The sequence below is a fragment of the Hirundo rustica genome, chromosome 1 (assembly GCF_015227805.2).
Source record: "Hirundo rustica isolate bHirRus1 chromosome 1, bHirRus1.pri.v3, whole genome shotgun sequence".
NCBI classification, from domain to species: domain Eukaryota; kingdom Metazoa; phylum Chordata; class Aves; order Passeriformes; family Hirundinidae; genus Hirundo; species Hirundo rustica.
The window spans coordinates 35,291,713-35,317,471 of NC_053450.1; positions in this window are offsets into that span (position 1 = coordinate 35,291,713).

The following is a 25,759-nucleotide window of genomic DNA, read 5'->3' on the forward strand; positions in this document are numbered from 1 at the left end:
TCAATCAGCCTGCTTGCAGATGTGGATGAACATTATCTGTGCATTCAGCACATCATGCTTTCATTGCAAATCTGCTTTCGGTCTGCCCACTTTCTAACATGATCTGGGTGCACATATTTTGGGACAAAGATCCAGCAACTTGCTTGGATCTTGGTTCCCCAGTAGGGGCCACTTTCTTTGAGTCTGCTGGATCTTTCATTGCACACGTCTGTGATGTGCAGCTGTGAGTCAGCCTGCCTTTTGGGGATGTCAGAGCTGGACACACTGGGGCATTCTGCATCTACCACCTGAACAGTCTGTCCTTGACTCTGTTCCCTATCAGGAGGAATGCATACATTTGAAATTTTTCATTCCTTCCTGTTACAAAATTAGTTTCCATATCAATATGTTTTGTGCATCAGTCATTTTCTCCTGGCCCTAAATGTATGATCTCTCTCAGAAGTGAGATGCCAATCCCTTCGATTTTTACAAGCTAGTCTCGTTTCTTTAGTGTAGGGATGCAGACTTATCCAAAGCCTCTAGAGGTAATTCTATTCTTCAGACATACATCCTCCTGAAGAGTCAACTGCAAAAGCCATTTATCTTCATTTCCTGTACCAAAACTGGAGGGCAATGTTACTGTGTACCAATTACTGCCTTGTACTGCTCTCTGCCTCTCAGGTGTATTTCAAGTCGACCTTATAACTCTGTTTCAATTTAGAAATGGTCCCAGCAGTGGTTGCACATTTGAGGTGACAAATGGTAATCTGTCCTTGCTGCTCCTGAAGGGCCAGCCTGATGGACATGGAGGCAGCTGGAAGGCACTGCAGCCTGCCTCGCATCAGGTTAGGGCCTCCACTGCGCCAGGGTTCCTGCAGCTGTAGCTGGTGTGTGTGACCTCCCGGCACAGGAGGAACTCATACTTTTACAAACTGTATGAAAAAAGATAAATGAAGCAAGATTGTCTTCAGCAGGCACAGCTGTGCTCACAGAAGATGTTTTTGTAGTGATGAATGAAATGGTGAGATTTTGTACCCTGAGCAGATACTGCTCTTCTGGGACTGTTCCTGGCAGAGAGGTGGTGCAGTCAGGGGCAGCTTGAACTCCAGGACACTGCTTTGCTTGTGCCACTGCCTGCTCAAGCTCATCTCATGCCTGCTGGCGAAGTTCTGCAGTTTCTTGCCACACTGAGCACAGAACGGACTGAAGAAGCAGAGCTGAGTTGTAATTCTTCTAAATTAATAGCATTATAGAACAGACGTTAATGAAGCTCATAATAAATTAAACCCCTCCATTTTTTGAGTATACATACTTTTGCATTTGGGATATCCTGGTTTGAGTGCCATTTCTGTCAGTATGGGGCTTTAGAATCAAAACATCTATATAAATATGTATTATTTTCATAATATTCAAATAAATTATCTATTTGAAAATTATAATTTTCCATTGGATAATTTAAAAATAATAAATTATAATTTTTCATTAGATAATTCTATCTCTCAATTTTTTTAAAAAATTATTTTTTAACTTCAGAGACATAAGAAAAAACATTCTGGAATGTACTTCTAGGAAAACAATCCGAAGTTGGTAAGCCAAATGCTCTGTTACTGCACCAAACAGAGGGCCAGTAGCAGAACTGTGATGGCACCATTCATCAAAGGTAAAGTAACTCAAAACCTCACAACATAGCAAATTATTTATGTGCATCTCTCTGACTTGATGGTTATGTCTGTGCTGTGGTCTAGACCGAAAAACCAGACCCCTAACTCTGTCCTCCTACGATTACTTCTGAAGTACTTTAGTACTGTCACGTCCCCCTGGCTTTGCTGTTTGCATTACTCCTGACAGAACGTTTGGGTAAATGCAAGAGAAAGAGGGGATTGTATAGCAGTTTGACAGCTCTAATTATGAATATTTAAGAGCTGCTTAAATGTGCTCTCTTCTATCACCTAATTTCCTATCAATGACAGCATTGGAAGCACTTGTCTCATTTTTCAAATCAAAGCTTCCTCAAGCAAAATGCTTGGAGACTGAATAGCTTATGCATTCTATTAATCACAGAGGGTGGGAAAAGATCCATCAAGTGCTTTGGATAGTTTGAGAGTGTTCCATTCTTGTAGAGCTTTCACTTCCCATTTCTAACAGATGAGTGCATTTGCCTCCTTTGAATGATCTTTGTGATTCTTCCTCATCCAGAAATGGTTTCAGATTTATCTTCCTTCAACGTTGCGCCAAATGATACCTGAATATTTATAAAAAGAGTAAATTCTGATTTGGCTTAGTCATAGATAGGAGGAAATAGTAGTCATAAATTGTTTCCCTGAAGAGGGATAGTTCTTACTCTGCTTCAAATGAGTCAAGTTTCATTGAAAAAGTGTTAACAGTGTAGATGGAAGAGTGTGACCACTACAACTTCGAAATGAGCTTTTTTGAGACATAAACAGTATTGTTGGCTGGTGTTTATGCTGTGATCACTGTTACTTTCTGCACTTGAGGTTGACTTTGGCCATAATGGTAGTATGACCCAAAATAATTTTATGGGAGTTTTGTTCTTTATGCATATAATGAAGTGTCTTCTCCTTACTACATAATGTCCACCAGACTCTCCTCAATAATGACAAAAATTCTGAAGGATGTGCTTAACTGCTGCAGCTGGAGAAGGAAGAAGTCTTCAAAGATGTGCAGACCATACCTAGCTAAGTAATAACGAGGCTGGCCTTCTGCCTCCTGTGGGCCTTGTGATGGCAGAACTGTGTGATAACTTCCCCAGCTTTTTGAAGGAGTTTGTTTGCAGTGCTTGTTTTCTCCTGTTTTGATGTTACAATTTGTGAATTTACATTCCATGTGCTACTGAAAGATGAAACGAAACAAAAAACTCAGTACTTCACTGAGCAACGCCTTGTGTTCTTTCCTACTCTTACTAGGGGAGAATGTCATTCCTCCTGGTCTCATCAAATATAGGAAGATGATAGCAAGGGGAGACAATTTCCAGATGGGAAGTGTGTGGAATTCAAAAGTCATGTCTGCCTTTGTTAGACAAGAGCAGGGGAAAAAAAGGTTTAAATTGGGAAGCAGAGAAAAGAAAGAAGATTAAAAGAAATGGTTTCGGAAAATGAGAAGCAGGTTTAGAACATCTTCACATACACTGACACAGCTGGATAAAAGTGTCCTTGAGCTCAGAAATGCCTGGTTCCACAACTCCCATTTAAATGACTGAGATCTGCATCAAGTCACCTAAGAATGAACATCTTACCAAAGACACCCACTGCTGAAAATTTTAGATGTTTGTTTTCATAAAGTGCTGTTTTATATCCTATATTTAATTTGCACCTTCATTGATCTAAACTTAGAAATATTTTTTGTCCAGATACCAAGCTAGAGGGAGCTACAGAAATATAAGAATGCAAACCTTTTAGAGTTCTGCTATTAATTGTTTCTAACACTTGTGCCATTGATTATGTTTCTACATTTCCAGAAAAATGGTTGCTTTAATTTGCTTCTGATTTGCAGTCAGTTTTCATAGCACAGCAATTTGTTTCTCACCATTTCTCCCTGTTTAAGGGAGAATCTGTGTAAAATTCTATACTCCCATTGCTATGAACCTTGCTGTAAATGCATCCCTTCAGAATGTCTTTAAAAACACCTTAAAAGAGAGCTGCAGTTTTAATTATGTAAGGCTTTTGTTGTTGTTGAGGAAAGGAAGACCGCCTAACAAAGCAAAAGAAGATGCCCTTTGTTGGAAGGACAGACTGTGTCCTGAAACAACTACCAGGATTGTGGATTTCCCGCTGAGTGACAGGTGAGACTTTGAAGAGGGCAGGTTGCAGCCAAATACTGAGTTTGGCCTGAAAGAGAGGAGATAAACCTAACTGCACATCACGGATTGACAGAAATTAATAGAGACCCTGTGCATTTGGCTGTGAGGAAGAATATGAGTCTGCTTACATTTTTCAGTCAAAATTATTAGTTTTTGTTAATTGAAATGATTAGCACCCAAGGCATATTAACTGTGCTCTTCAGCCTAGTGTAAATGAGCTCACAGAATCACGTCCTTTTTACAAAGTTTAAAGTGGGTCAGAAATAAATTGAATCAGTGACCTTTCCCAGTAGTTTTCCCAGGGGCAAAGCAGAATTTGTCATGTGCCTGAGTAATCTATTTTTTTTTACAACGTTCTCTCTTCTGTGGGGATTTTCAGCAGTCTCCAAACTTTGGCACCCCAGTTCTGCTGGTCACAGCTCGTGTTGCAGCCTGGAAGCACTTCAATAACCCTACTGACACAATGCAACTGGTGCTCCTCCAGACCCAGAGAATGAAATGAGCCCAGGCTCATGGAATGGCTGAGGTGGGAAGGAACCTGGAGGACAACTGTTTAAGCCCTTCTTCAAGCAGGGTCACCACGTTGCCCAGGACCATGTCCTGATGGCTTTTGAACATCTCCAAGGATGAATACTCCACGATCTTCCTGGGCAACCTGTGCCAGGCTGTAGTCACTCTCTTTCAGAGTGAAAAGGTTTTTCCTGATGTTCAGAGAGAGCATCCTGTGTTTTAGTTTGTGCCATTGCCTCTGGTTCTAGCGCTGGGCGCTGCTGAAAAGAGTCTGTCCTTGTTACATCCTCCACCTTTACATCACTTCATGCCAAGATATTGTATCATTGTATTAATCACCTTAACAAACTTCCAGGGCTGATTAGTGGGGGTGTGCAATGCAGAGAGCAGGAAGAAATATTTCAATAGGCTTTTGATGAGTTGATGTATAAAGAGGCAAATGAATGATGTAATTTCTACTAATTTTTCACTGGAATCCATAGTTACTTGGGGTTTAAGAACAAGAACAAAGAACTTTGATACCACAACCCTCAGTGCCAATTAATGTTTGTGGTTTATATCAGGCAGTCATTTGATGAAATAAATAATAGCTGATGCAGAAACTGAAGTGCTAATTTCTCCTCTCTCAAGTGAGTGCTCTACACATCTGATTAGATGCTCTCATGTATTCTTTCTGTCTACACTTTCTTCTCTTGGCCTTCAGAAAGGTCTCTGGAGAAATGGTGTGGACAGCTAAGAGTGGGTCACTGAGTCCAAGTCTCTCACCTGCTGACTGACTGTTGCTTCAATTAAATTACTGGGAAAAAAAAGAGGAAATTTCTCCTCTTTTCTGTTTTTGTGGCCCTTTATGTATTAGGTCACACAGATATTTTCTTGAATGATTCAAGTGCTGCAGACAAAACAGAGAGCTGTTGTAGTTCCCAGGAGGATGCAGACAGCAGCCAAGGAGCTGGGAATTAATTTTGCCAGGGCTGGGGGACCTCTGAGAAGACCCAGATGCAGATTTCTGCACTGTAGGTGTATGTTCAGTGTAGCTGCCCTCAGTGTTACTTAGTCCTTACACTAGGAATTTGCACTAGGATCATGTGCTGTAGCCTTTAGTCTTCTCTGGCACAGACACATCTCTGAAAACAGGTGGTGGGACAAATCCCATCCCACTTTAGGTGGTTATTAGATACCTATCTTGGGGCTGAGACCAGCTGTATGAGGATCAACAAGGTATACTCTAAGGTCCTGTATGTGGATCACAATGCCATGCAATGCTATAGGTTTGGGGCAGAGTGGCTGGAAGGTTGCTCAGAGGAAAAGGACCTGGAAGTGCTGGTCAATAGCAGCTGCACGTCAGTCAGCATATGCCCAGGTGGCCAAGAAGGTCACTGCATCTTGGCTTTTATCAGGAATAGCGTGGCCAGTAGGACCAGGGCAGTGATTGTCCTCCTGTACTCAGCCCTGGTGTGGCCGAATCTTAAATCCTGTGCTCAGTTTTGAGCACCTCACTGCAAGAAGGGTGTTGAGGAGCTGGAGAGTGTCCAGAGAAGGGCAATGGAGCAGGTGAAGGGTCTGGAGCACATCTGATGAGGAGCAGCTGAGGGAGCTGGGTTTTTTTAACCTGAATAAAAGAAGGCTTGAGGGGACCTTATAACCCTCTTCAGAAACCTGAAAGGAATTTGTAGTGAGGCAGGAGTTGGTCTCCTCTCCCAGGTAACAAGTGACAGGACAAGAGGAAACGTCCTCAATTTGTGCCAGGAGAGGTCTAGATATGGCACATGGGTTAGCTTTAGGTTGGATGGTAGTGCTGGGTTAACTGCTGGACTCAATGGCTTCAGAGGGCTTTTCAAACCTTAATGATTCTATAATTCTATTTAAGTTCCTTTACAAAAAATGGAAGGCACATCTACAGAGGCATCTGTCCAAATCACCTAAAATGAGCTGAACTGCTGGAGCTTCTCTCTCACCCCTGCTCCCAGAGGGAATGCAGGCATGGGATTTAGGTGTGATTGCAACTGGATGCCTACAAGTAGGACACTCTGTGTTGCTGTCTGGTGCCTAAACTCTTGTATATAGCTACTTGAAATCCCTCAGAGAATGAAATGCTTCTGCCCAGGGCTGGCAGATATGCCATAGGACCTACAGGAGACACAAACCCTTCTGAAGCAGCAGCCGGTCAGAAGGGGTACACTAGGACATCCTGAAAGCGTAACAAGACATCCATCCTTGGACAGAGGAATCAACGCCCTACTCAGAGCAGACAGTGTAGCTTACTGTCAGGGATCTGTGCAAATCCCTCCCAGTTCTGGGGGTTTTGCAGCCTGTGCTCAGGACCAGCTTAGATGTGGTTAATCCTGTGGGATCACAGGGCCCTTGGCTAATGTTGGTTTCTATTGCCATGTCTGCTCAGCTCCGCTTTCCTGGATGCTCCAGAAAAGTGCCCAGTGTCAACATGGTTTCCACCCTGCCTATCCTATTGCTGCCTTTGGATCCCAGCTCCTCTCCCAAAGCAGACCCACTCTTGCTGTTCCCTGACACTCAAGGTAGTGATTTAGCCCACCAAAAAGTAAACAAATTCTCTCTGGGCAGATCTTTACCTCCCCTGACTGTATTGATTAAAGCTCTGCTGGCAGTGATGGGAGGTTCAGACGCTTGTCTCCCATGGCAACATCTGTCACAGCTAAATCTGAGTGTCTGAGACCAAAGATGAATTTCACTTTTACCATATGGACAGTCAGTGCTCAGTGTAGTTTCCTTGGCATAGGTGTTCAGAGGTGACCCATCCCATGGAAGGACTGGAGGTCCCCTGCAGGAGCTGTGGGGAGCCTGTGTCTTGCTGGAGCAGTGCAGGTGGCTGGGTGGCAGAGCCTCAGGGACCTCATGTGGGACCAGGTTCTCACATTCAGGCAGATGGCTTCTGCCCTTAAAATCAGCTGAGGTGAATCTCTCATGGAAAGCCTGATGCTCTTTACCCTTGAACTCTTATGTTCTTCTCTGCAAACTGAAGACAAAATGCCTCGTACCCGCTGCTGTGGGTCAAAATCAGAATGAATGTGTGGGGCCAAGCAGTGAGCTGGGGACCCGCTGCCCCAGCCAGGAGCCCAGCAGCTGGGACAGCCCTGGGGCGTCTCTGGGGATAGCTTGAGGCTGGGACAGCGCGTCAGTCCATAGTGGGGGCCAGGATGTGGCCCAGCGGGGGAAACTGTAAACACAGCCCAGGGTGGGCAGGCTGTGTTCTGGCCGTGTTCTCCTACGGGCGTGGGAGATCCCGTGTCGGCTGTGCTGGCACTGAGATGCCCTGATGGCAGCACCCAGAGGAAGAGATGCATTGGGGGGGCCTGCTGCTGTCACTGCAGTTCTCTGTAGCTCTACAGCTCCTTTCCCAACCATCCGTGTGTGCCCACTGCCCCCTTTAAAACATCTGCCCCAAAAATGCATCTACTGTTCCTTTTGAACACAGCAAAGATGAGAGCAAAATCACAGAATCTGCTTTCTCAAATGATAAACTTGCTTCAGACACATTTTGTTGTCACTGACATAAATGACAGTTATGTTATAAGGTCATGTACTTGTTTGATGCCCTCTGTGTGTAGAGCAGTACATAAAATTTGAATTCTGCTGCATGATGATTTTTACAAAAGTAGTGCAAAACCCACCATCGGTCTGCATAATTTCCAGCTGTATATTTCTGCATCATGAGTGAGATTTTGCAACAGTTCTCTGATGAAGATGTTCCTAAAATAACTGTATGGATCCTGCATCTTATCCACAGCTGCATCAGGGGATGTGTGGGAGGTGTCAACAGAGACACTAGGTGGATTTGAATGTCTAATTAGTGTGGTGGAAACTTTGTTAATTGTTTGCAAGAGTGTAACTATTCTAAAAATGTTTACGATAAGTCTTCCATGTTTAGTTTTAGGGTTTTTTTGGGGTTTTTTTTGTGTGTGTCTTATATTATAGACAAGATAAAGGCACTGAGGAAATTGGCTGGACACCCACCAAAGGTACTTGCTTGACCACAAATGGATCATTTTACTCATTCTTGTATGTAGAACAATACGCTACTTTTAATTTTGTATTGAAGCATTTACTTTACCTCAGGATCCTGCTATCCTTCCTTGGAAAGGAAAATAAAGGCAGCCTTCTGCATAATTCAAGAAATAAGACCAATGAATCAAAATATCTGGGTATTTGGACAAGAGATAATTTCAATATTTTATGTAGGTGTATAAGCCTTAGTCTGTATTTGTAGCATAGCGTCATTCTCTTTCCTTCCAGACGTAGATGCTGAAAGAGCTGACATTTACCTCTTTTTCAGAATAGGGCAGTTTTGGTAACAACCATTTTTGTAAGATCAGTGACGTAATTTTTGTGGGTTTAAGTCAGCAGGAAAAGTGATAAAAACTTTCATAGCTAACTTTCCTTTTCCCAGTAAATGAGGTTTTGAGTAAATGATTAAATGATGCTATGACTTTTTCATATTTTTTACCAGTTTTTACAAATTTTTTTTTTATATTAAAGATTGTGTGGTATCTTTTGAACTTCTTTGATTCCAGTTGCATTAAAACTAATCTTCAAGAGTGGTCTAAATTAATGCTTTCTGCTGGGGAGTTGTGGAAGTTGCTATTTTTTATGTAATTTTGTTCTTAATTGCTAGTCAAATAGGGCTTTTTCAAGTTGATACTCTCTCCAGTTTGGGTGCAAGTCTTCATTTAGACTTGGCTGGGTTCATATTTTCCATTAGATCTTGAGCAAGGTTTTACGAAAAGGTTTGCAAGATGTCAATAAGTGAAATGATGAAGTGTTAGAATCAAGGAAAAAAAGAAGATGCCTAGACTTGTGGGATGATGGCCACATGGGTGAGCTAGGAGTAAAAGAAATCAGAACATAGGATACTTTGCTGGCCCCTGGTCAGCGTTTCCCTGCACCCCCAGGAAACCCATCAACAAAGAGTGACCCCAACTAATGTTGTAGCCTCAGTACTATTGCCCACATTGGGAGGATGTGACAGACAGTGAGAACTCACATAAAAAAAAAAAAAAAAAATTAGAAGATTTATAATTGCCAGAAAGTCCGGAGAGACCTGAGAGCGCTACCTGCAATTTCAGGTGAATAAGAATTTATCATTTCCCAGGCGTGGTGTTTCCTCTTTGTTGGTATTGGCTGCATTTAAAAAAAGTTAATTTTCATGGTGTACTTGGCACTGATATGTAGCAGTCATGTTCAGTCATGCTGCCTAGGTTTAATTCAAATCTAATTTTCTCTAACTAGTCTTAAGTATAGTTTTATGTGTTTGCTCTTCCTATTGCCTAGGCTGAACTCATTTGTTTCCACATCTCTTGGGTGAAGAGAATCAGATCCATGCCACATCTCTTCATTGAAACAGCAAACTATATCCAGTCGTCTATTATACTTCACATGTAATTACTTGTCTAGGGTAAGAGGGAGGGTGTGGAAGGACAGTGTTACTTACGGGTGAGTCTCCAAAATGAGCTTTTCCTAGCCTTTTCATATCTTGATTTCCAGTTTTCTTCTGCAGTTCGAGCACAGCCTTTGATGGAGTGCTGACACTGCTGGCAGTGTGACCATTCATTGCTCTGACAGGTCCTTTGCCTTCTGGTTACTTCTCTGTATTCTTTGCTTGTGGAAAGAATAGCTTTAGCTTTCCTTTGCTAAAGGACCTTTCTAGTTGTCTTGCTGTGTTTGGCTGGAATTTGAACAATAATCAAAAAGGTAGTTATTCCTAACCCAAGCTTTAATTATTCAGTTAAGAACTGCCTGCCCTTCCCCCTAAAAAACCCCAACAAACCCAACCAAAAAACACCACTAACCAAAAATCCAAACCCTCACAAATTCTAAATCCCCTAAACCCAAAGCAGGAAATGTATTTAAACAGTCACATAAGCTAAGGGAAGGTTAGAATAAAGTGGGGGCCAGGTGAAATATATGTCGGCTTTGAACAAGGGTGCTGTGTGGAAGGTCTTGTGGGCTCCATGCAGTGGCAGTTTCTCTGCCATGTGATCCAGCATACTCTGTCACATGAACAAAATTGACAAGAGCATGTATGTGCGAGAGGTCATGAGATTGGATGTAGCAGGAAGGGGCTGCAGTACTTTAGGAAAGAGGGGCAGCAGGTCATGGATTGCTACAACAATTTCTCTGGCTTCCAGTCTGACCCTGCCGACACTTCTGTGTCTTTTGCAGAAGGTGGGTTAGTCTTCAGGCTGGCTGGCTCTAACCCAAACATTCTAGGCCAAGTGCCCTTGCTATACATCACCTGCAGAGATGTTCAGAAGGTCAACGAGGCAGGCAGATTGATACCTGTAGTAGCCTCTGGTCCCTGGTTGCTGCCTCTCAAGATGAGACTCCCAAGGATACTTGTTACGATGTCACGTCAGGGTAGGGAAAGCGCAGTTCCCTAATGCTCGGGATCGCCTTTGCAGGTGGTTAGGGTTGGCAGAACTGCGCTGATTTACAGTACTTGGCAATCTGATGCCCCATAAACAGGAGAAAGGCTTGCATTGCGACAGGACAAGACACTACAGACACAAGTTATTTCAGGGGAAATTCTGTTTGGATACATGAAAACAAAAATCATGATGAGAACAGTTAAACGTTGGAAGAGGGTGCACAGAGAAGTGTCGGTGTCTCTCCCACTACAAGTGAGGTCCTCAAGCCTTGACTTGACGGAAACTTTGGCAACCTAATCTGAAGCCTTGCTTTTGAAGGGCAGAAGGATCTCCACACCTCGGTTTCTCTCTGTTTTACAGGCGGACCAGAATCTCTTTGAAAGAGGGACAAAACTTTTCAAAGTAGAAGGAAAGGCCAGGAATAAATCAGACTAGTAAAATGAAAAGAACAATATTGCTGTGTGACTATGAGCATGGGATGAACCGTGGGTTAAACCAGACATAACTGCGCAGAGCAGGGTTCAGAATTAAATACAACATTTCCCTGGTTGTAATAAAAATTATTACCCCAAGTTAAAGCAGAAGCTTCTTGATAGGATCGAGCCTCCTGCATCACCTAATTAGTCTTTATAATCTTCTTCTCTTTAGATGCTGATTCTGTCGTGGCTTGTACTTGCAGTTGCAGCAAGACCAGATGAAAAATCGAAGAATGAAAGGGATGCATAGAGAAAAACTGCCTTCTTCCCATAAAGAGTATGTATCATGGAAGCCACTTTTGATTATATTGTCCCATTGCTCATGTTGAGTCCTGTATCTAAAAATAGAAATCCCATTAATAAAGATAAGTAAGTGGCATGTTTAACACAATCAAATTAAATGTATAAGTCTTAAGCAAAGATCCTGGTAACATCGTTAATTCATTAAACTACAGGTGGTCTCACCATGAGGACATTACATGAAAGTGTCACTCATTAATAATCTTTTCCTGTCACTTTTGAATTAAATAATTTATAGGGCTCCTGTGCATTTCCTCTGCTGATTAACCAACTTGCTATTACATACTGCTGCAGGAGGTAAAAGTCCTCAATATTATCAAACCTGAAGCAATTTCTGATTTACCTGAATTGCATCCTGTTCTTCGTGTTTCATATTACCTTGCTAGTAAACTACAGCTGATACAGGCTTAGATTTAGAACACAAAGACACTTTCATTTTAAAATACAAAAGATTTCAGAATTAACACTTTCTTAATCTAACAGACAAATTTCCAGAGTAGGATCTCAGGTAGGTATAAATCTAAGCAACTGCTGTTTAATCCAGTAGATCAGTGACAGCTTATTCCTGGTGAGTGACTGTCCATGGTTAGCTTACAGCTACAGTCACAGGCACAGCATGAGAAAGGAGTGGGAAGTGAGTTGTTAGTGGAGGCCAAAGGCAATTTGTTATTTAAAAGTTAAAATGCATTTGTAACAGCCCTGAAGTTACACCCTGCTCATGCTGATGGACCTACAGCAGTTTGGAGCTCTAGAGTGAAGTCAATGGCAAAACCAGTGTGGGTTTCACCCATGACCTAATCACTGAATTACAGTTCGAATGGTGCCAGCCATTGTTCTGCTGCTCTCCTCCCAATTGTTTGTTCCATTTCCACTTCCATGTGCAGTTGGCCCCAGTTTCTCTTTCCGTAGCTTCCTCATGCCAGTTTGAGAGTCACTGACTGTAGGTCTAAACAACTTCACAGCATCTACTAAAAAAACTGGTTTTATTCCACCACTTTCCCGGGCAGTCTGTTCCAATGCTTTACAACCTTTGCTGTGGGGGGAAAAAAAAAATCGTAATATCTAATTTAAACCTTCCCTGTTTCAACTTGGCAATATTTCCTCTTGTCCTATCATGTGTTACCTGGGAGACCCTCACCTGGCTACAGCCTCCTCTCAGGTAGCTGTAGAGAGTGACGGGGTCCCTTCTGAACGTCTTTTGCTTTAGCCTGAACAGCCCCAGCTCCCTCAGCTGCCCCTCATGAGACTTGTGCTCCAGACCCTTCACCAGCTTTGCTGCCCTTCTTTGGACCCACTCCAGCATCTCAAATGTATTCCCTGCAGTGAGAGGCCTAAAGCTGAACACAGGATTTGAGGTGTGGCCTCGCCACTGCCAAGTCCAGGGAGGTGAAGGTGTCCCAACAGCTCACCTGCTTTCTCCAGCTCACACAAACCCATCTCATGAAACTTTTAGCCTTCCCGCCTGCCAGGCCCCTGAGCACATTCCCTGATCCAGTGCTGGTGCACCTGAGGGCAATCCCTAACCCTGTGGTCATAGAGATGATGTGGCCAGAACTGAACCAAACCACTCTGGGCATGTCTGACCCTGTTTACAGTCACTGGATCTGATCTTGACCCTCACCTGTGGGCTGGCATCCTGTCCTCATGTTGGCCCATCCCCAGGGAGGTGCCTGATGCCTGGAGCTGAGGCTGCCACAGTGCCCCCTGACTGCCCTGATCTTGTCTGGGGTTGGACAGGATGGGCTGCCAGGATCTGTCCTGCTGTGCTGGGGCACTCTCACTTCTTCCCAAGGAGAGGCCAGTTTTTTAGTGCCCTGGCAGTCCTCAGTTGTCATCTTCTATGAGTTACACTGCAGATAGACAGGAGTGGGGACCATGTACATCAGCACCCAGGCCCACCTGTATTGTTAGGAGCAGACATAATACTGGTTATTGTGCAGCCTGAGCATCCTGGACCTTCCTCTGCCCCCCAGCAGAGCTGCTCAGCTTGGCAGGGACCCTGAACTACCACTGTCAAACTCATGAGTCCACTTGTGACCAAAAGGAGATGGGGAAAGATCATCCCTGTCACCTCTTTATCAACAGCAATGACACATTGCAGGAAACTGCTGTCTGTCTCCAGCGAGGTGGCAAAGAAACTCATGAATTATTTATACGTTCAATTAGTTGACATGGGCAAAGAGTGGTGAGGGCTGTAAAATAATTACTTATTGATTTCCCTTTTCTTCCTCACACTGCCTCATGATTTTGGTGTGAGACAGCAAAAGCACGAGGGCTTGGGAGCCTGGTTGCTGTCCCTTCTGGTTACAGTGCAGCTGGCATTACAAATAATGAGTCCTCAGCTCTCGGCATGTCCAAATATTGGTGCTGGCATAACAGACAGAATAACTTTATTTGCTGCAGCACAGATGCTGTTACCCCATTATTTTCTACAGGCATGTTAAGCAACAATCAATAACTCTCTGTCAGCTTATGGCATTTGGAAATCTCTGGGGACTACTTATGACACTCATTTGTTTTTCACACTTGCCATTAAATCGTATTCAAAATGCCCCAGACCTTCAAAAGGTGGCTACATCCTGGCAGCATATTAAAAGGTATTTTTGGTGTGTATTTAAGTGGGGGCTAATTCTTGTGCATATTGATACTAATAAAAAAATCTACCCAACTTCAGAATATGACAGACTATGATGCTCTTACAAAGAACAAGGGAGGACCAGTAGCATACTTTAAGATCATTCAGAATTCTGCACGACTTCAGTAAAATTCTACAGCTACTTCATTTTTGTTGCTATAGGTAGGGGTTTTGTTGTTGTAGGTAGTTATCAATGTTGGTTATGGTTTGTATGAGCTCATCATACAGGAGACAGTCTGAGAATGATGCCTGTTACTTGCAGTGATGGTGTAGATAACACAAACACTCTTTTGCTGATTTGTCACTGTAGGCCCCTGCACTTGGCTGTGGGAGCTCTTCACTGAATCCTTTAATTAACTCTTTTGAAATTTAAAGTAAATTGCAAAACAAATAAAGACTAAGCTATGAATTATTTCAAGTAAATCCAAAGCTTTAAGAACATTATTAGAAGCAAAAAAAAATCAAATCATCTTGTAATCCTGTTGGAAACTCATGTCCTAGGGTAATGGTGTGACTAAGAATTTGTATCATGGCTCAGGACTTCCTGCATTTTGAAGCACAACAGTTCTTAAATTTTTTGACTGTTTTCAAACTGCAAGTTAGAAAATGACGTTAGTCATCATAGTCTATGGTTAGGAGAACGTCAGGTCCACTGTAAATCATTTCTAAGCACAGAAGAATATGGAGACATTTCTATTGTAGGACTAGCCTGAGGTGGGCAAAAGTGGATGTGACAAGCACTGACATTTAAACCTTGAATCAAAGTTACAGGTTTGAAGAGAGGAGCAAGATTTTCTTTAGCTGGTGACTACCACCTCTTCTTCAACCTCTTTGCTGGTTACTCAACTCCTAGGTTCCAGAAGCACAGGGATGTTTGCTCTTATGTTCTGGTCAAAGGAGTGTCCTGATCAGATTCTGCAACTTGTTTGAGTAAAAGTCAGCAAGATGGATTCTCCCCACTGGCTTTACAGCACCAACCATGCCATTTTTCTGGACGCTGTTGTTGGTGTGGTGCAATGAGGAATGACCACCTCATGTCCAGCTCTTGCACTAACTAACCACTGACAACAGAAAAAGCAAGCTTAGGACCTTCTGTGTTTGGTTCCTCCTGATGAGCAGTTAAGTCCTCACCCAGCCATTCACTCTGTCCCTTCCTCCACCGGGATGGGAGAGAGGAGAAAAAGTGTAAAAGCTGCTAGGTTGAGATAAATACAGTTTAGTCAGTGAAAGGATGAGAGATAAAGAGGAAAAAAAAATAGTGTGAAGGATAATCATCCCAAATGTGCCAAGTCAGCCTCTAGCAAAGGCTAGTTTGGAAAGTAGCCATTTGAAAACTGGTCTTTCCAGGTTTTATTGCTGAGCATGAAGTTATATGGTGTGGAAAATCCCTTTGGGTAATTCAAGCCAGCTGTCCCAGCTGTTCCACCACCAAGCCTCTTGCCCACCCCACAGCAGGAACAGAGAAAGCATTGCTCAGCAATAGCTAAAAGGTTGGTGTGTTACCAACACTCTTTTAGTCACACATTCAAGCCACGGCACCATGTGAAATGCTATGAAGAAAGCTAACTCTATCTCAGACCAACCCAACAGAATTTCATACCAGTGCTTGCTTGTGAAATGCCTGGACTGAGATTCTGGTTCATCTTCAGCTCTCTTGTTCTCATCCTGCAGGGGCAAGCCACAGCCTGACGAGAAACTGGAGCTATGGTGGGTCTGGATATGAGCTTCCTAGAAATCACATTTGTTCCTGTCTTGTCTGGTGACTCTGCAGTGAATGTGGTCCTGCTGATGGTGAGTGTCACTGTGAAACAGCTCTGGAGAATTTCCAGCACTTCTAGCAAAGCTAGAAAATTACATATAAAACAGCTGAGCAGAATATTCTGATAGAAGCTTCAAGCATCAAAAGATACAAAATTACATGATCAGGTTGCCCATACAATCCCTGTATGGAGGATTGTCACAGTCTTCCTGTTTGCCCTGACTGTCTTCAGTTTCAGAGCTGTACACCTCTTTTACCATGGGCACTTTTAATTCAAGCATTTTAAGTGCTTGCCTGTGCAACAAAAATGTTCTCAGCAGTTTGTATTTAGCATGATGTGGGTGAGCTCTGGATATTTGCGAGAGATTTTTGCACTTTTTTGTTTCTTTCTTTTCAATAAAACATTTTCAGGAAGCAGAATTGAAAAGCATTGTGTTAAGTGGGGTCAGAATGAGAAATGTCAAGATCTTATTAAAAAGCATTCACAGTCTGGCCATTCAGCTCAGCCAGTAGGTCTAATTTTTCTTGCAATATGTTTTGGAAGTGAGCTTCTTCAGAAAGTAAATGTTAGCAGGAAATTGGGGGAAAGTTTCCAGCAGTTAAGGACTCTTATGTTCAAGTGTTATTTTGAAAATATTTCTGGTTAAGTGCTAACACATTTTCAAGTGTCATTTAACAGGTATGATGGCATTTCATGTGGGAGGTGAGCGTACACCAACAACAGCACTACTCCCTCAGCACGACACATATGTTCATTTTGTGTGCTGGAACAGTATGGTTTTATGGGCACCTTGTCAATACCTACATTGGCATAGTTCACAGAGCAATCCTATGGGGATTGTAAATTTAATTACTGTCAGAGGGCTTACAGGCGTTTTTGCACATCAAATCAAAATACATAAATAAAAAAGTAAGGGAAACTTTTCAGTAGAGACACTTTCTACCAGCAGTGGCTCCAAGTTCTACTGTTGACTGCCTGTCCTCTACCCAGCCCCCACCTGTGGATCCGGATGCAGAAGCAAAGCCCAGCCACACCAGTGGACAGGAGCAAGGTAAACACAGCTGCTAGTAGATATGTCTGGTCTGAGAAGGGAGTTCTGACTGGCTGAGGGAAAAGGTCAGAGCCTTCAACAAGACTGTCCACCAGGTGCTCTGTGGTGGGTGTTTGACAAAGCTTAGTGTACCCCTAAGAGGGATTACGTGGCTTTTGGAGGAGAGCTTTCCCTGGGGTCCTTCCTTTGTTTTTCCTGCAGTGGCAAAGGACAATCTTTACATCATTCTGCCCACTACCTTTTTTCCTCAGTCCTTCTTATGTTGACACCATGGCCTTTTTCTTCTTGGCAATTCTTATGCTGTTCAGCAGCTCGTAGTAGAGAGGTGTCAAAGGTTACAGCAAATACGTAAATTTTACCTTCTTCTATTCTGACTGTAGGATTTATCCTCTTAGCATTGGCCTCTCTGGAACATCAAAGAGGCACTAAGTTTATCCATTGACTAGTAAGTTTATGTACTTTCTTCTGCATCAGAATTCTGCTGCTGTTTAGGTAGTTATAAACCATGACAGGCTTTATTAAGTTAATATATACACAGCACTTTGAACAAGCAAACCTTTGTAAGAGTTAATGTTTCTAGCACACTGAAAAAAGTAATACCAAAAGTGACACTACATAAATATTTTCCTTCTTTCTTGCTTCTAAATGTCTTTGTAATTTTCTGTGAAGTCAGAGTTCTTGAATAAAGATGCTGTAAAAATAGAGGTGTTTGCTAATGTTCAAAGTTAGGGCTGCATGACGGCTGGTAAAACGGGGAACAAATTGTGTTCAGGTTGAACCACGTGTAATAGTCCTCCTTTGCTTTTCATGGAACTGTAAATCCTAAGCATGTGGGTGGCAGTGGCTTCTGTTTAGACCAGTAACTCAAGGGCAAGAGCATTTCCTACCACCGGGTGGGAGATGCAGGGTCAGCTTTAGCCTCTGCAGAGCAGTTTTAATATCCACACTTCTAAATGTCTCAGAGATCGTTTTAACGTGTGGATTTTTTAAGGCGGAGAGGCAGGTGGGAGATGGTGAGAAGAGAAGAGTTTCCCAGTCATCTTGTCCCTGTTATCCACTTGTGTACAAATGATGGAATACCAGCACAAACAGGAGGCAGACCCAGATGCCCTGTCACACTGTTGGGTTAACCTGTCACTTGGCTGCCCACCATCTCTCCAATCACTTACCGCCAAACAGCCTGAAAAGGAAAAACTGCATGGATATCCCTTGCCTATTTTTTAGGCCATTTGAGAATAGTACAGTTGAAGGATGTTCATGTCCAGTGGTGGCCTTATTAAGGGCAAGAATTTAAAGAAAAACTCATCTATTCCCCTGTGGACACTCCAGCTATCTGCAGTAGACTGCTCTTGGGTAGTATAATCCCACCTGGGAGCTGTACAGGACACTGGGCAAACATGTACAGAAAGTGACTGATGTGCCTCATGTTTAGGCTCATTAGAAAGGGGGAAATGGAAGGATTTTCTTCCCCTCTCAAAAAAACCAAAAAACAAACAACAACAACAACAACAACAGAAAAAAAACCAAACCAAAAAACCAAAAAAACCCAACCCAACCCCACCCAAACCCAACCCAAAGCACCACCACCACCACCAACAAAAACAAACAAACAAACAAAAACACACACACAAAAAAAAAAAAAAAAAAAAAAAAACAAAACCAAAAAAACCCAAACCAACCAACCCCCCCCCCCCAAAAAAAAAAAAAACCAACCCAAAAACTAAACTGTTAAGTTATGGTAGGACTTTTCTTGCCCTCTCCATCCTCAATTCCTTTCAATGGAAGCTCCATATTTAGGACAGTCTTTGGATTCCCCTCCTGTCAGACAAAGAAGATAACTGCAACTCGGATGTTTCATATCCAAAGAAGAATCTTTAGAGATCCCAGTTTAATTGATTATACACTAGTGTACAAGCACTATTAATAATTTTAATTTAAAAAAGGTTGGGCTGATTGACCTTTTCCCTCCCAGAAGTGCCAGTCCTCGCTGTATTTTCTGCTGTCTGAGAGGTCTCATAGACTTCTGCACCACACCATTGTATGAAAGGGAAGAAGTCCAATGACCTTGAGATCAAGAAAGTATTTTCATCTGTTCCGATGGACTTTGCACAATGCTCCAAGGTAAGTGATGTTTATGTATCACATATATGAACATTTCACCACTTGATTTATGCCTGAAATAAATATGCTTAAACCCTGGCTGTTATACAGCGTGAAAAGTATACCACACCAATTTTCCTCTCTCTTAACATAAATTCTTGCTGGTTATAAGCCTAATGATATCACTGGTACTATACACATACCTCATTGATGCAGAAGAATGAAGAATGAAACTTATGGACTGATTTCTTTTAGCTGAGGACAAAACTGGCATGCTTTATTTCAACAGTTCAGATGCAGAAGTTCTCCTCATCTTTGATTAATAAGTCACTTGCATTCAAACATTCACGAGATGAAACCCAAGAGGAAAATTTGAATAAAACTGTTATTGTTTCTATATCTTAGATGCATAAACATTTGATGATCTAAAATCTTCTGGCAATTAACATTTAATACAGAGAGTGCTAGTATATTTTCTTTAAATATAAAACTTTGCTTTTCTCTTTTAAGGATTAACCCATTTAATTTTCTTTTTCATTATACACTACATTATTTCAGGTTAACTTTATAAAAAAAATATTTCTACCACATATTCATTAGCATCAGAAGATGCAAGGCATAAACTAAAACATTGCACTTCCATTTGCTCAAATAAAAAAGGAAATATAAATATTTATCAGCAAATTTCAGTACCTTGCCAAACAAAAATGTAGAAGTCCATTTTTAAAGGGCAAAGTAGTAAAATGCTTGTATAACTGCGTGAACGCTGCTGGTCTAAGTTTACTTCTCATGACTTAATATCTCTGGCTTTGTTTTCTTTCTCCTTGCTTTTCCCCACCCCAGATTTGGTCTCTTTTCCCCATGGTGATCCGCAAACAAACTGTTCTAAAATGAGATACTCAAAGGTGCAGGTGTTTAAAGACTCAATATCTTGGAACTGACAGACAGCATCAGCAGAATTCTGTATGCTTGACCTCAGCGCAACAGGGGCTCCTAGTTTGAATTTTGTAAGTATTGAAACAACAATAGTCAACAAGCACAAATGTAGGAAGGGGAGTAGTGAGGAGTGAATAGGCATGCTAAAAGATCTGGGCAAGAAGACTTCAGGAAGCTTTAACTTGATGTGACTCAGAAAAGCTCACTGATGAGAAGACATGAAATACGATCTAAAGAGCCATTCATTGACTTGCAGTTTCTACATGGCAATGGAAATTCGGACACCATCTTTCTTTGCAAAAACCAGTTTCTGGTCATTTCTTTGGCATGCTTTAAAAAATCCTAGTGTTTGGAGTAATTTTAATTGAACATACTAATAATATTTGACACATGAATAGAAACCAGCCCCTGTGAGCAAAGGTGTTTGGCTCTGGTGTTCAACAAGGCAAAACATTTTGAATACTTTGCTTTTTTACTTTGAAAAAGCTGGTGAGGCCTTTTGTAAACACTGCGTATCTTAATACTGGTCAGGGACCCATCAAATAATCTGAACAAGTTGCAGACCTATTTTTTTTGTAAAGTGCTGTGTGCTGGAAGTCTGTTAATACCATATTGTTGTTCAAATATCAGGAAGTATTCCTGAACGTCGTGATGGTGGGTCAGGAAGCAATGGGAAACTGGGTCTGGATAAGGAGTCAACTAGGGAGAGAGTCCTAGAGGATTTATTAACTTCAGGATATGCTGAGTCACCTGCTTGATTTCTGTAGGTATGAGTGAGAAGAAAATCTTCCCAGTATCTTGAAAGGCACACCAGTGCCGAATGTGCCCAAGGAATCTGTGAACCTTTGTGTTTGTGTTGGGAGAAAGCCAGCAAGGATTTGCACAGACTGCAACAGATAGGTAAGTTCTTCACCCCTCTAACCCTAGATGGGAAAGAGAAAACCATTAGACCACTGGAAGATGTGACAGATATATTTAAAGTAAAGGTCACTGATTTGATTTATTTCTGTTGGGAACTGAGGGCCCTCCTTTTCATAAGTAGGTACTGTAAAAGTCAGCTTGAGCCTTTCAGGTATAGGTGTAGTGCATCATACTGAGAAAGGTCAGAGCAAGCAACAGTTCCTCTTCTTGAAAGATATTGAGAAAGAAATAAGCTTCTATTAAAACTTGTTCTGCAAAGTTTTGCCGAGAATTTGAGCAGAGTATGTTCTGATGTAAACAGGAAGTTTTCCTCATGGGAATATTCTCAGTCTTTCAGGTGTTCTTAGGTACGGTGAACCAATCTGTTAGACAAGAGCTGTCTAATGATGAACCAGAGCTAACAATTTTAAAATGAGAATCTAATAGTATTACTTACTGAAGTTACATTTATTTTTCCACCAGTAAATGAGTATGAAACACTTTAATTTTTTTTTTAAATGAAGATGGAACCATGCAAACTAGGAATTAACACTTTTAACTAGAAGAAGAACAAGAAATCCATGAAGCATATGTGTCTCCTTGATGGTCAATCTCTTGTCTCAGTGGAGTTGATATTAGTAAAGCTGAACTTCCATTGTGTCACGTCCTTCTTTTTGCTTCAGAACAATACACTCTCTGAATAAATGATGTCCAGGTGCTATCCAAGCCTGCCCAAAGGCAGTTTTTCTGGTGCAAGATTTTTTCTGGTGAGAACTCATCCTCCTTAGAAAACTGTAGCTCTTGAGCCATCATGGTAGAGTTACAGTGACAAGACGATCCTGGCGTAGTTGCAGGTGGGCAGGTAATTGGAGAGGTGGTCCTGAATCTGGAACAGAAGTAGGTAGCACTTGGACCAGGTATCTTGAATAAGATACCTGTATCTGGTCATTTGCATCACTTAATGGGTGTCCCAGGATTTGCTGCTGGCTTCTTCCATCTCCCCAGGTCTTTGGCGCCTTGTTTCATCACTTATGGCTTGTCTGAGTCTTTTGGTTAATCCAATCAATTTACTTTGCCATCAGTGGGCACAGGTTCTGAAGGAGCTTTGAGATACCCAAACCCTACAGAGCTTCTTCGGAGGTTGGGTGTCTGCCTCCCACAGGCTCTTTTGAATATCACTTCCATAACTTCTCAGTCAGATATAAGAGTGGAGTGAGCGGAGCCCAGAATTGTCTAAAAATTGCGGTAATAACTTAAGCAACTTCAAGTGAGGTAAATACTAAATATAAATTCCCAGTTTGACACAGAATCCACTGACAGCACCATAATCTCAGATCCTTCCATCATGCATGATTATAAGCACTCATTGGCATGAGGCACCTATCTGTCACATTTATAGTTAGAAGCAGTGGAGGCAGCTGACATCTGACAGGGATGAGGCAGACCTGACAGGCACCCCCATCTTGGCTTGCTGCTCCTCTCCCTTTCATTCCTGTCTTTCAGAGGCTGGTACAGCATCTCCTCCCTACGGCACAGGCTCTGCTTGCCCGGTTCTCACTGGAGGGAAACGTGCCTTTATGGGGTTATTTCACAACCTTGCTGCTTTTCTCATGGCAGCCACCAGGGCACGGGTCTTGGAAGGGGACAAGTAAACTCTGCCCACATTCTGTCTCCTCATGGTCAGGGGCTTCTCTGTCTTCCCTTTAAGAACTCAGCAGTAAGGGATTTTTTCTGAGCACGGGCTTGGGAATGGAGATTGCTTCAGCCTTGTGTATGTACCAGCTCGAGAATACCATAATCCTTCCAGACCCAGCTTGGTGCTAGATCTCTGCTATGAGGAGCAAGCCGTCTCAGAGCTGGTTAGCACCAAAAAATCAGTCCTACATTATCGTAGGAGAAGAATAGCTGAATAATGACTAAAGAGGTGCTTTAGACTCTGTTTCTTGTTTCCTTCCTTGAAGAGGATAATATCTGCCTGCCCTTTTCCTGGCAAAGCTCACCTCTTTCCTCACACTTGTTTACTGCTGGAAATATCACCTTGGTGGAGGTCATTGTCCATCCACACCCACTCTCATGATTCACACAATTCTCATCAGCAAACAGAGAAAAGAATCAGTCCAGAAACTGGCGGTATCCTGGTCCCTGAACACAATTAATAACATTATAAGAGTTCCTAATTTTGGTCAACATACATAGAAAGTCATCTATAAAATAACTATAAACCAAGGGAGCACAGCAAATGCAGTCAGTGGTGGATGGATGAATGAATGATCAAATCAACATCCATCTTGCTTCTAGGATGTCCTCTAATTTTTTGCTAAAATTTGCTGTGAAAATGACTAGGAATTCCTAAGAGTTGATCTCATTTTATTAGACTGGTGTCTAAAGCTGAGAATTGTCAATAGATTTTGTCTTTGATACCTAACATGGAACTGTCTTATTTATTCTCTGAGCTATGCTGTAACCATGACACTTTTATGGTCTTCCCATTGCTGAAACAAGGAAGCAGACACCTCTTATTTTCTTATACCGGCATAAATCTAAAATTACGCTACCATTGAAATCAGTGGCAGAAGTTGGCCTGTCAACATTTTATGAGCTTTAAAAACAGCAAGGAATAGAATAGAAGTCTGTTGCTTCCAACTTTAGTAGAGGAACTTTATCTATCAGGCAGCTTCTGTAGTCTACCTGCAGTTGATTGATGTTAGCTTAATAATGATGATCGATTAGATCATCAGTGTCATCCTTAGAAAGAATGTACTTTAGCTAATGACATCGGTTGACTAATAGATTCCTGTTTAAATGTCAAGGGGCCAGAGAAAGACACTCTGCTAAGTACTTACATTATACCTATTGAAAAAAATCACAGCCAGTCTACCTTACAAAGGACTTTTGTGCCATAGTTATAAGCCTTGTATTTCCTCTACTACCCACAAGAAAATGCTGCTCTAAGTTACAACAGTGTAGAGCTGAGGGTTGCTCCATTTGTTTTCAAGGTTTGGATCAGTCTTTCTAGACATCACGAGGCATAAATCACTAAGCTGTCACCTGAACGTTTCTTTCCCTGCTGTCATTATAGAGGGCACATATCCAGCCCTGAAAGCAGAGGTGTGGAAGCTGACTCCTTCATCCACTGTTGCCCCAGGGGAAAAAAAAAAAAAAATTGGCTTAAGTTTTTCTCTTCCAGTCTACTTTTGGATAAATTCAAATTCCCTTCTTCAAATTATCTTCACTTCCTGTGAGCATTTAGAGACTATCTTCCATCACTGTTGGTGTAAACAAGCTGCTTTTCGCCTTTGCCTCAAGCAGAAGATTCCAGATAGATTTTAGATTCATGTTATGCACAAGTTAATGACTCCAGTCAGCTATATTATGCAATGAAATTTCCAAATTTCAACGTCCAATTGATTTTAAAATTAACATTCAAGGAAATACTTTCTTAATGCGGATTTAGAATAAATAAATATGAATGGGAATGCCATTCTATTACTGCCTAGTTTATGGATTCCTTATGGAGAGGTACAGTTTATGACAAGATACGGCTACCCTTCAGCTAATACCAGGAGGTGATTGAATGAAGGGCACACAATTCTATGTGCAGATGTGTAATTGCACAGTAGAAGAAACATCTGTACTTTGAACTCAAAACAAAATCTACAGAACTCTGAGCAAACCACTTTATTTTGATGGTAAGCCTAAAAACCTTCTTATGCTGAAATTTAATAAGCAGACAAATTTATTCCTTTTCAGAAAATCACTGCCACTGTAAAAGTAAGGTGCAAAGCTGATAGAGGCAGCATTACAGATACATATGTATATTTCATTGTTCCCAAACATGTATGCATTAAATTTAGCTGCCCACCCGGCAACAGTTGTATTTTTATAGCTGGAATTTGAATGTGCTTAAGTGAATGTATTTTTTTCACAGCTCTGGCTGACTTGAGGCAAAAAACTTCATTAAAAGTTGACTACAGATGCTTCCTGAGAAAAACAAACAAACCAAAATTACTGAGCGAGGATTTTTGCTTAGAGATCATCACAAATTTAATTGCTGCTGACATTCCGTTCCCTTGACCATGTTCCTTCTGGAGTAGGCTGATCTGGGAGGAAAGTTGCACAGTGGCAAGGAAAAAGTGAATTAGTAGCGATGATTCCCCAGGGAATCAGAGGAGAGTCTCTACCTGAAGCATAATCTGCCACTGAGCTCACAAGGAGGTGGAGCAGGGTGAGAACTTCGTGGAGGAGAGACATTTTTCCTTGTTTATCACTGACCAGGGCAGGAGAGGAAGGAATCCAGGGAAATAAATATGCAGGGTAATATTCCATCATGCCAGCAAAAACCATGAGGGTGAAACGCAGAGGATGGTGTGAGTATTCATTGCATTTAATATTACTTAAATAACCTTTTAATAACTTAAGTTGATATGGTTATTCAATGCAGGCTCACCCCAAAAGTTTTTTATTGAACTGGACCCTGACCGGCAATGCACAATCCACAATCCACAACTTCCTGAATTTACTCCAGGGTTTTTCAACTGACATCTTTGGCCCTCAGTCATCCTCTGTCACAATGCATGAGCATTACAGATTGGTGCTAACTTTTCTTTCATCAAAGTGCCTTGCACAGCTGAGAAGGCAAAGACAAAGTCAGTCCAGGGCCATGACCTTCCTGGATGCTGAGGAGGATATTTTTGTGGAGGCGTGTGTTCTTCATGGTGCTATGTAACCTGGAGAGACCTGAGAAAGTTTTGAATGAGCTAGAAAAGCTCATTTCCCCTCCCAGAAAAGCTTAGGTACAGCAGTATTACAGTAAAAAAGGCTGTGGAAAATTTGTCCTGGATGTGATTCTGCCAGTAGATGTATTGCCCCAGGTTTTCAGTGCTACCCACTCTTGGGG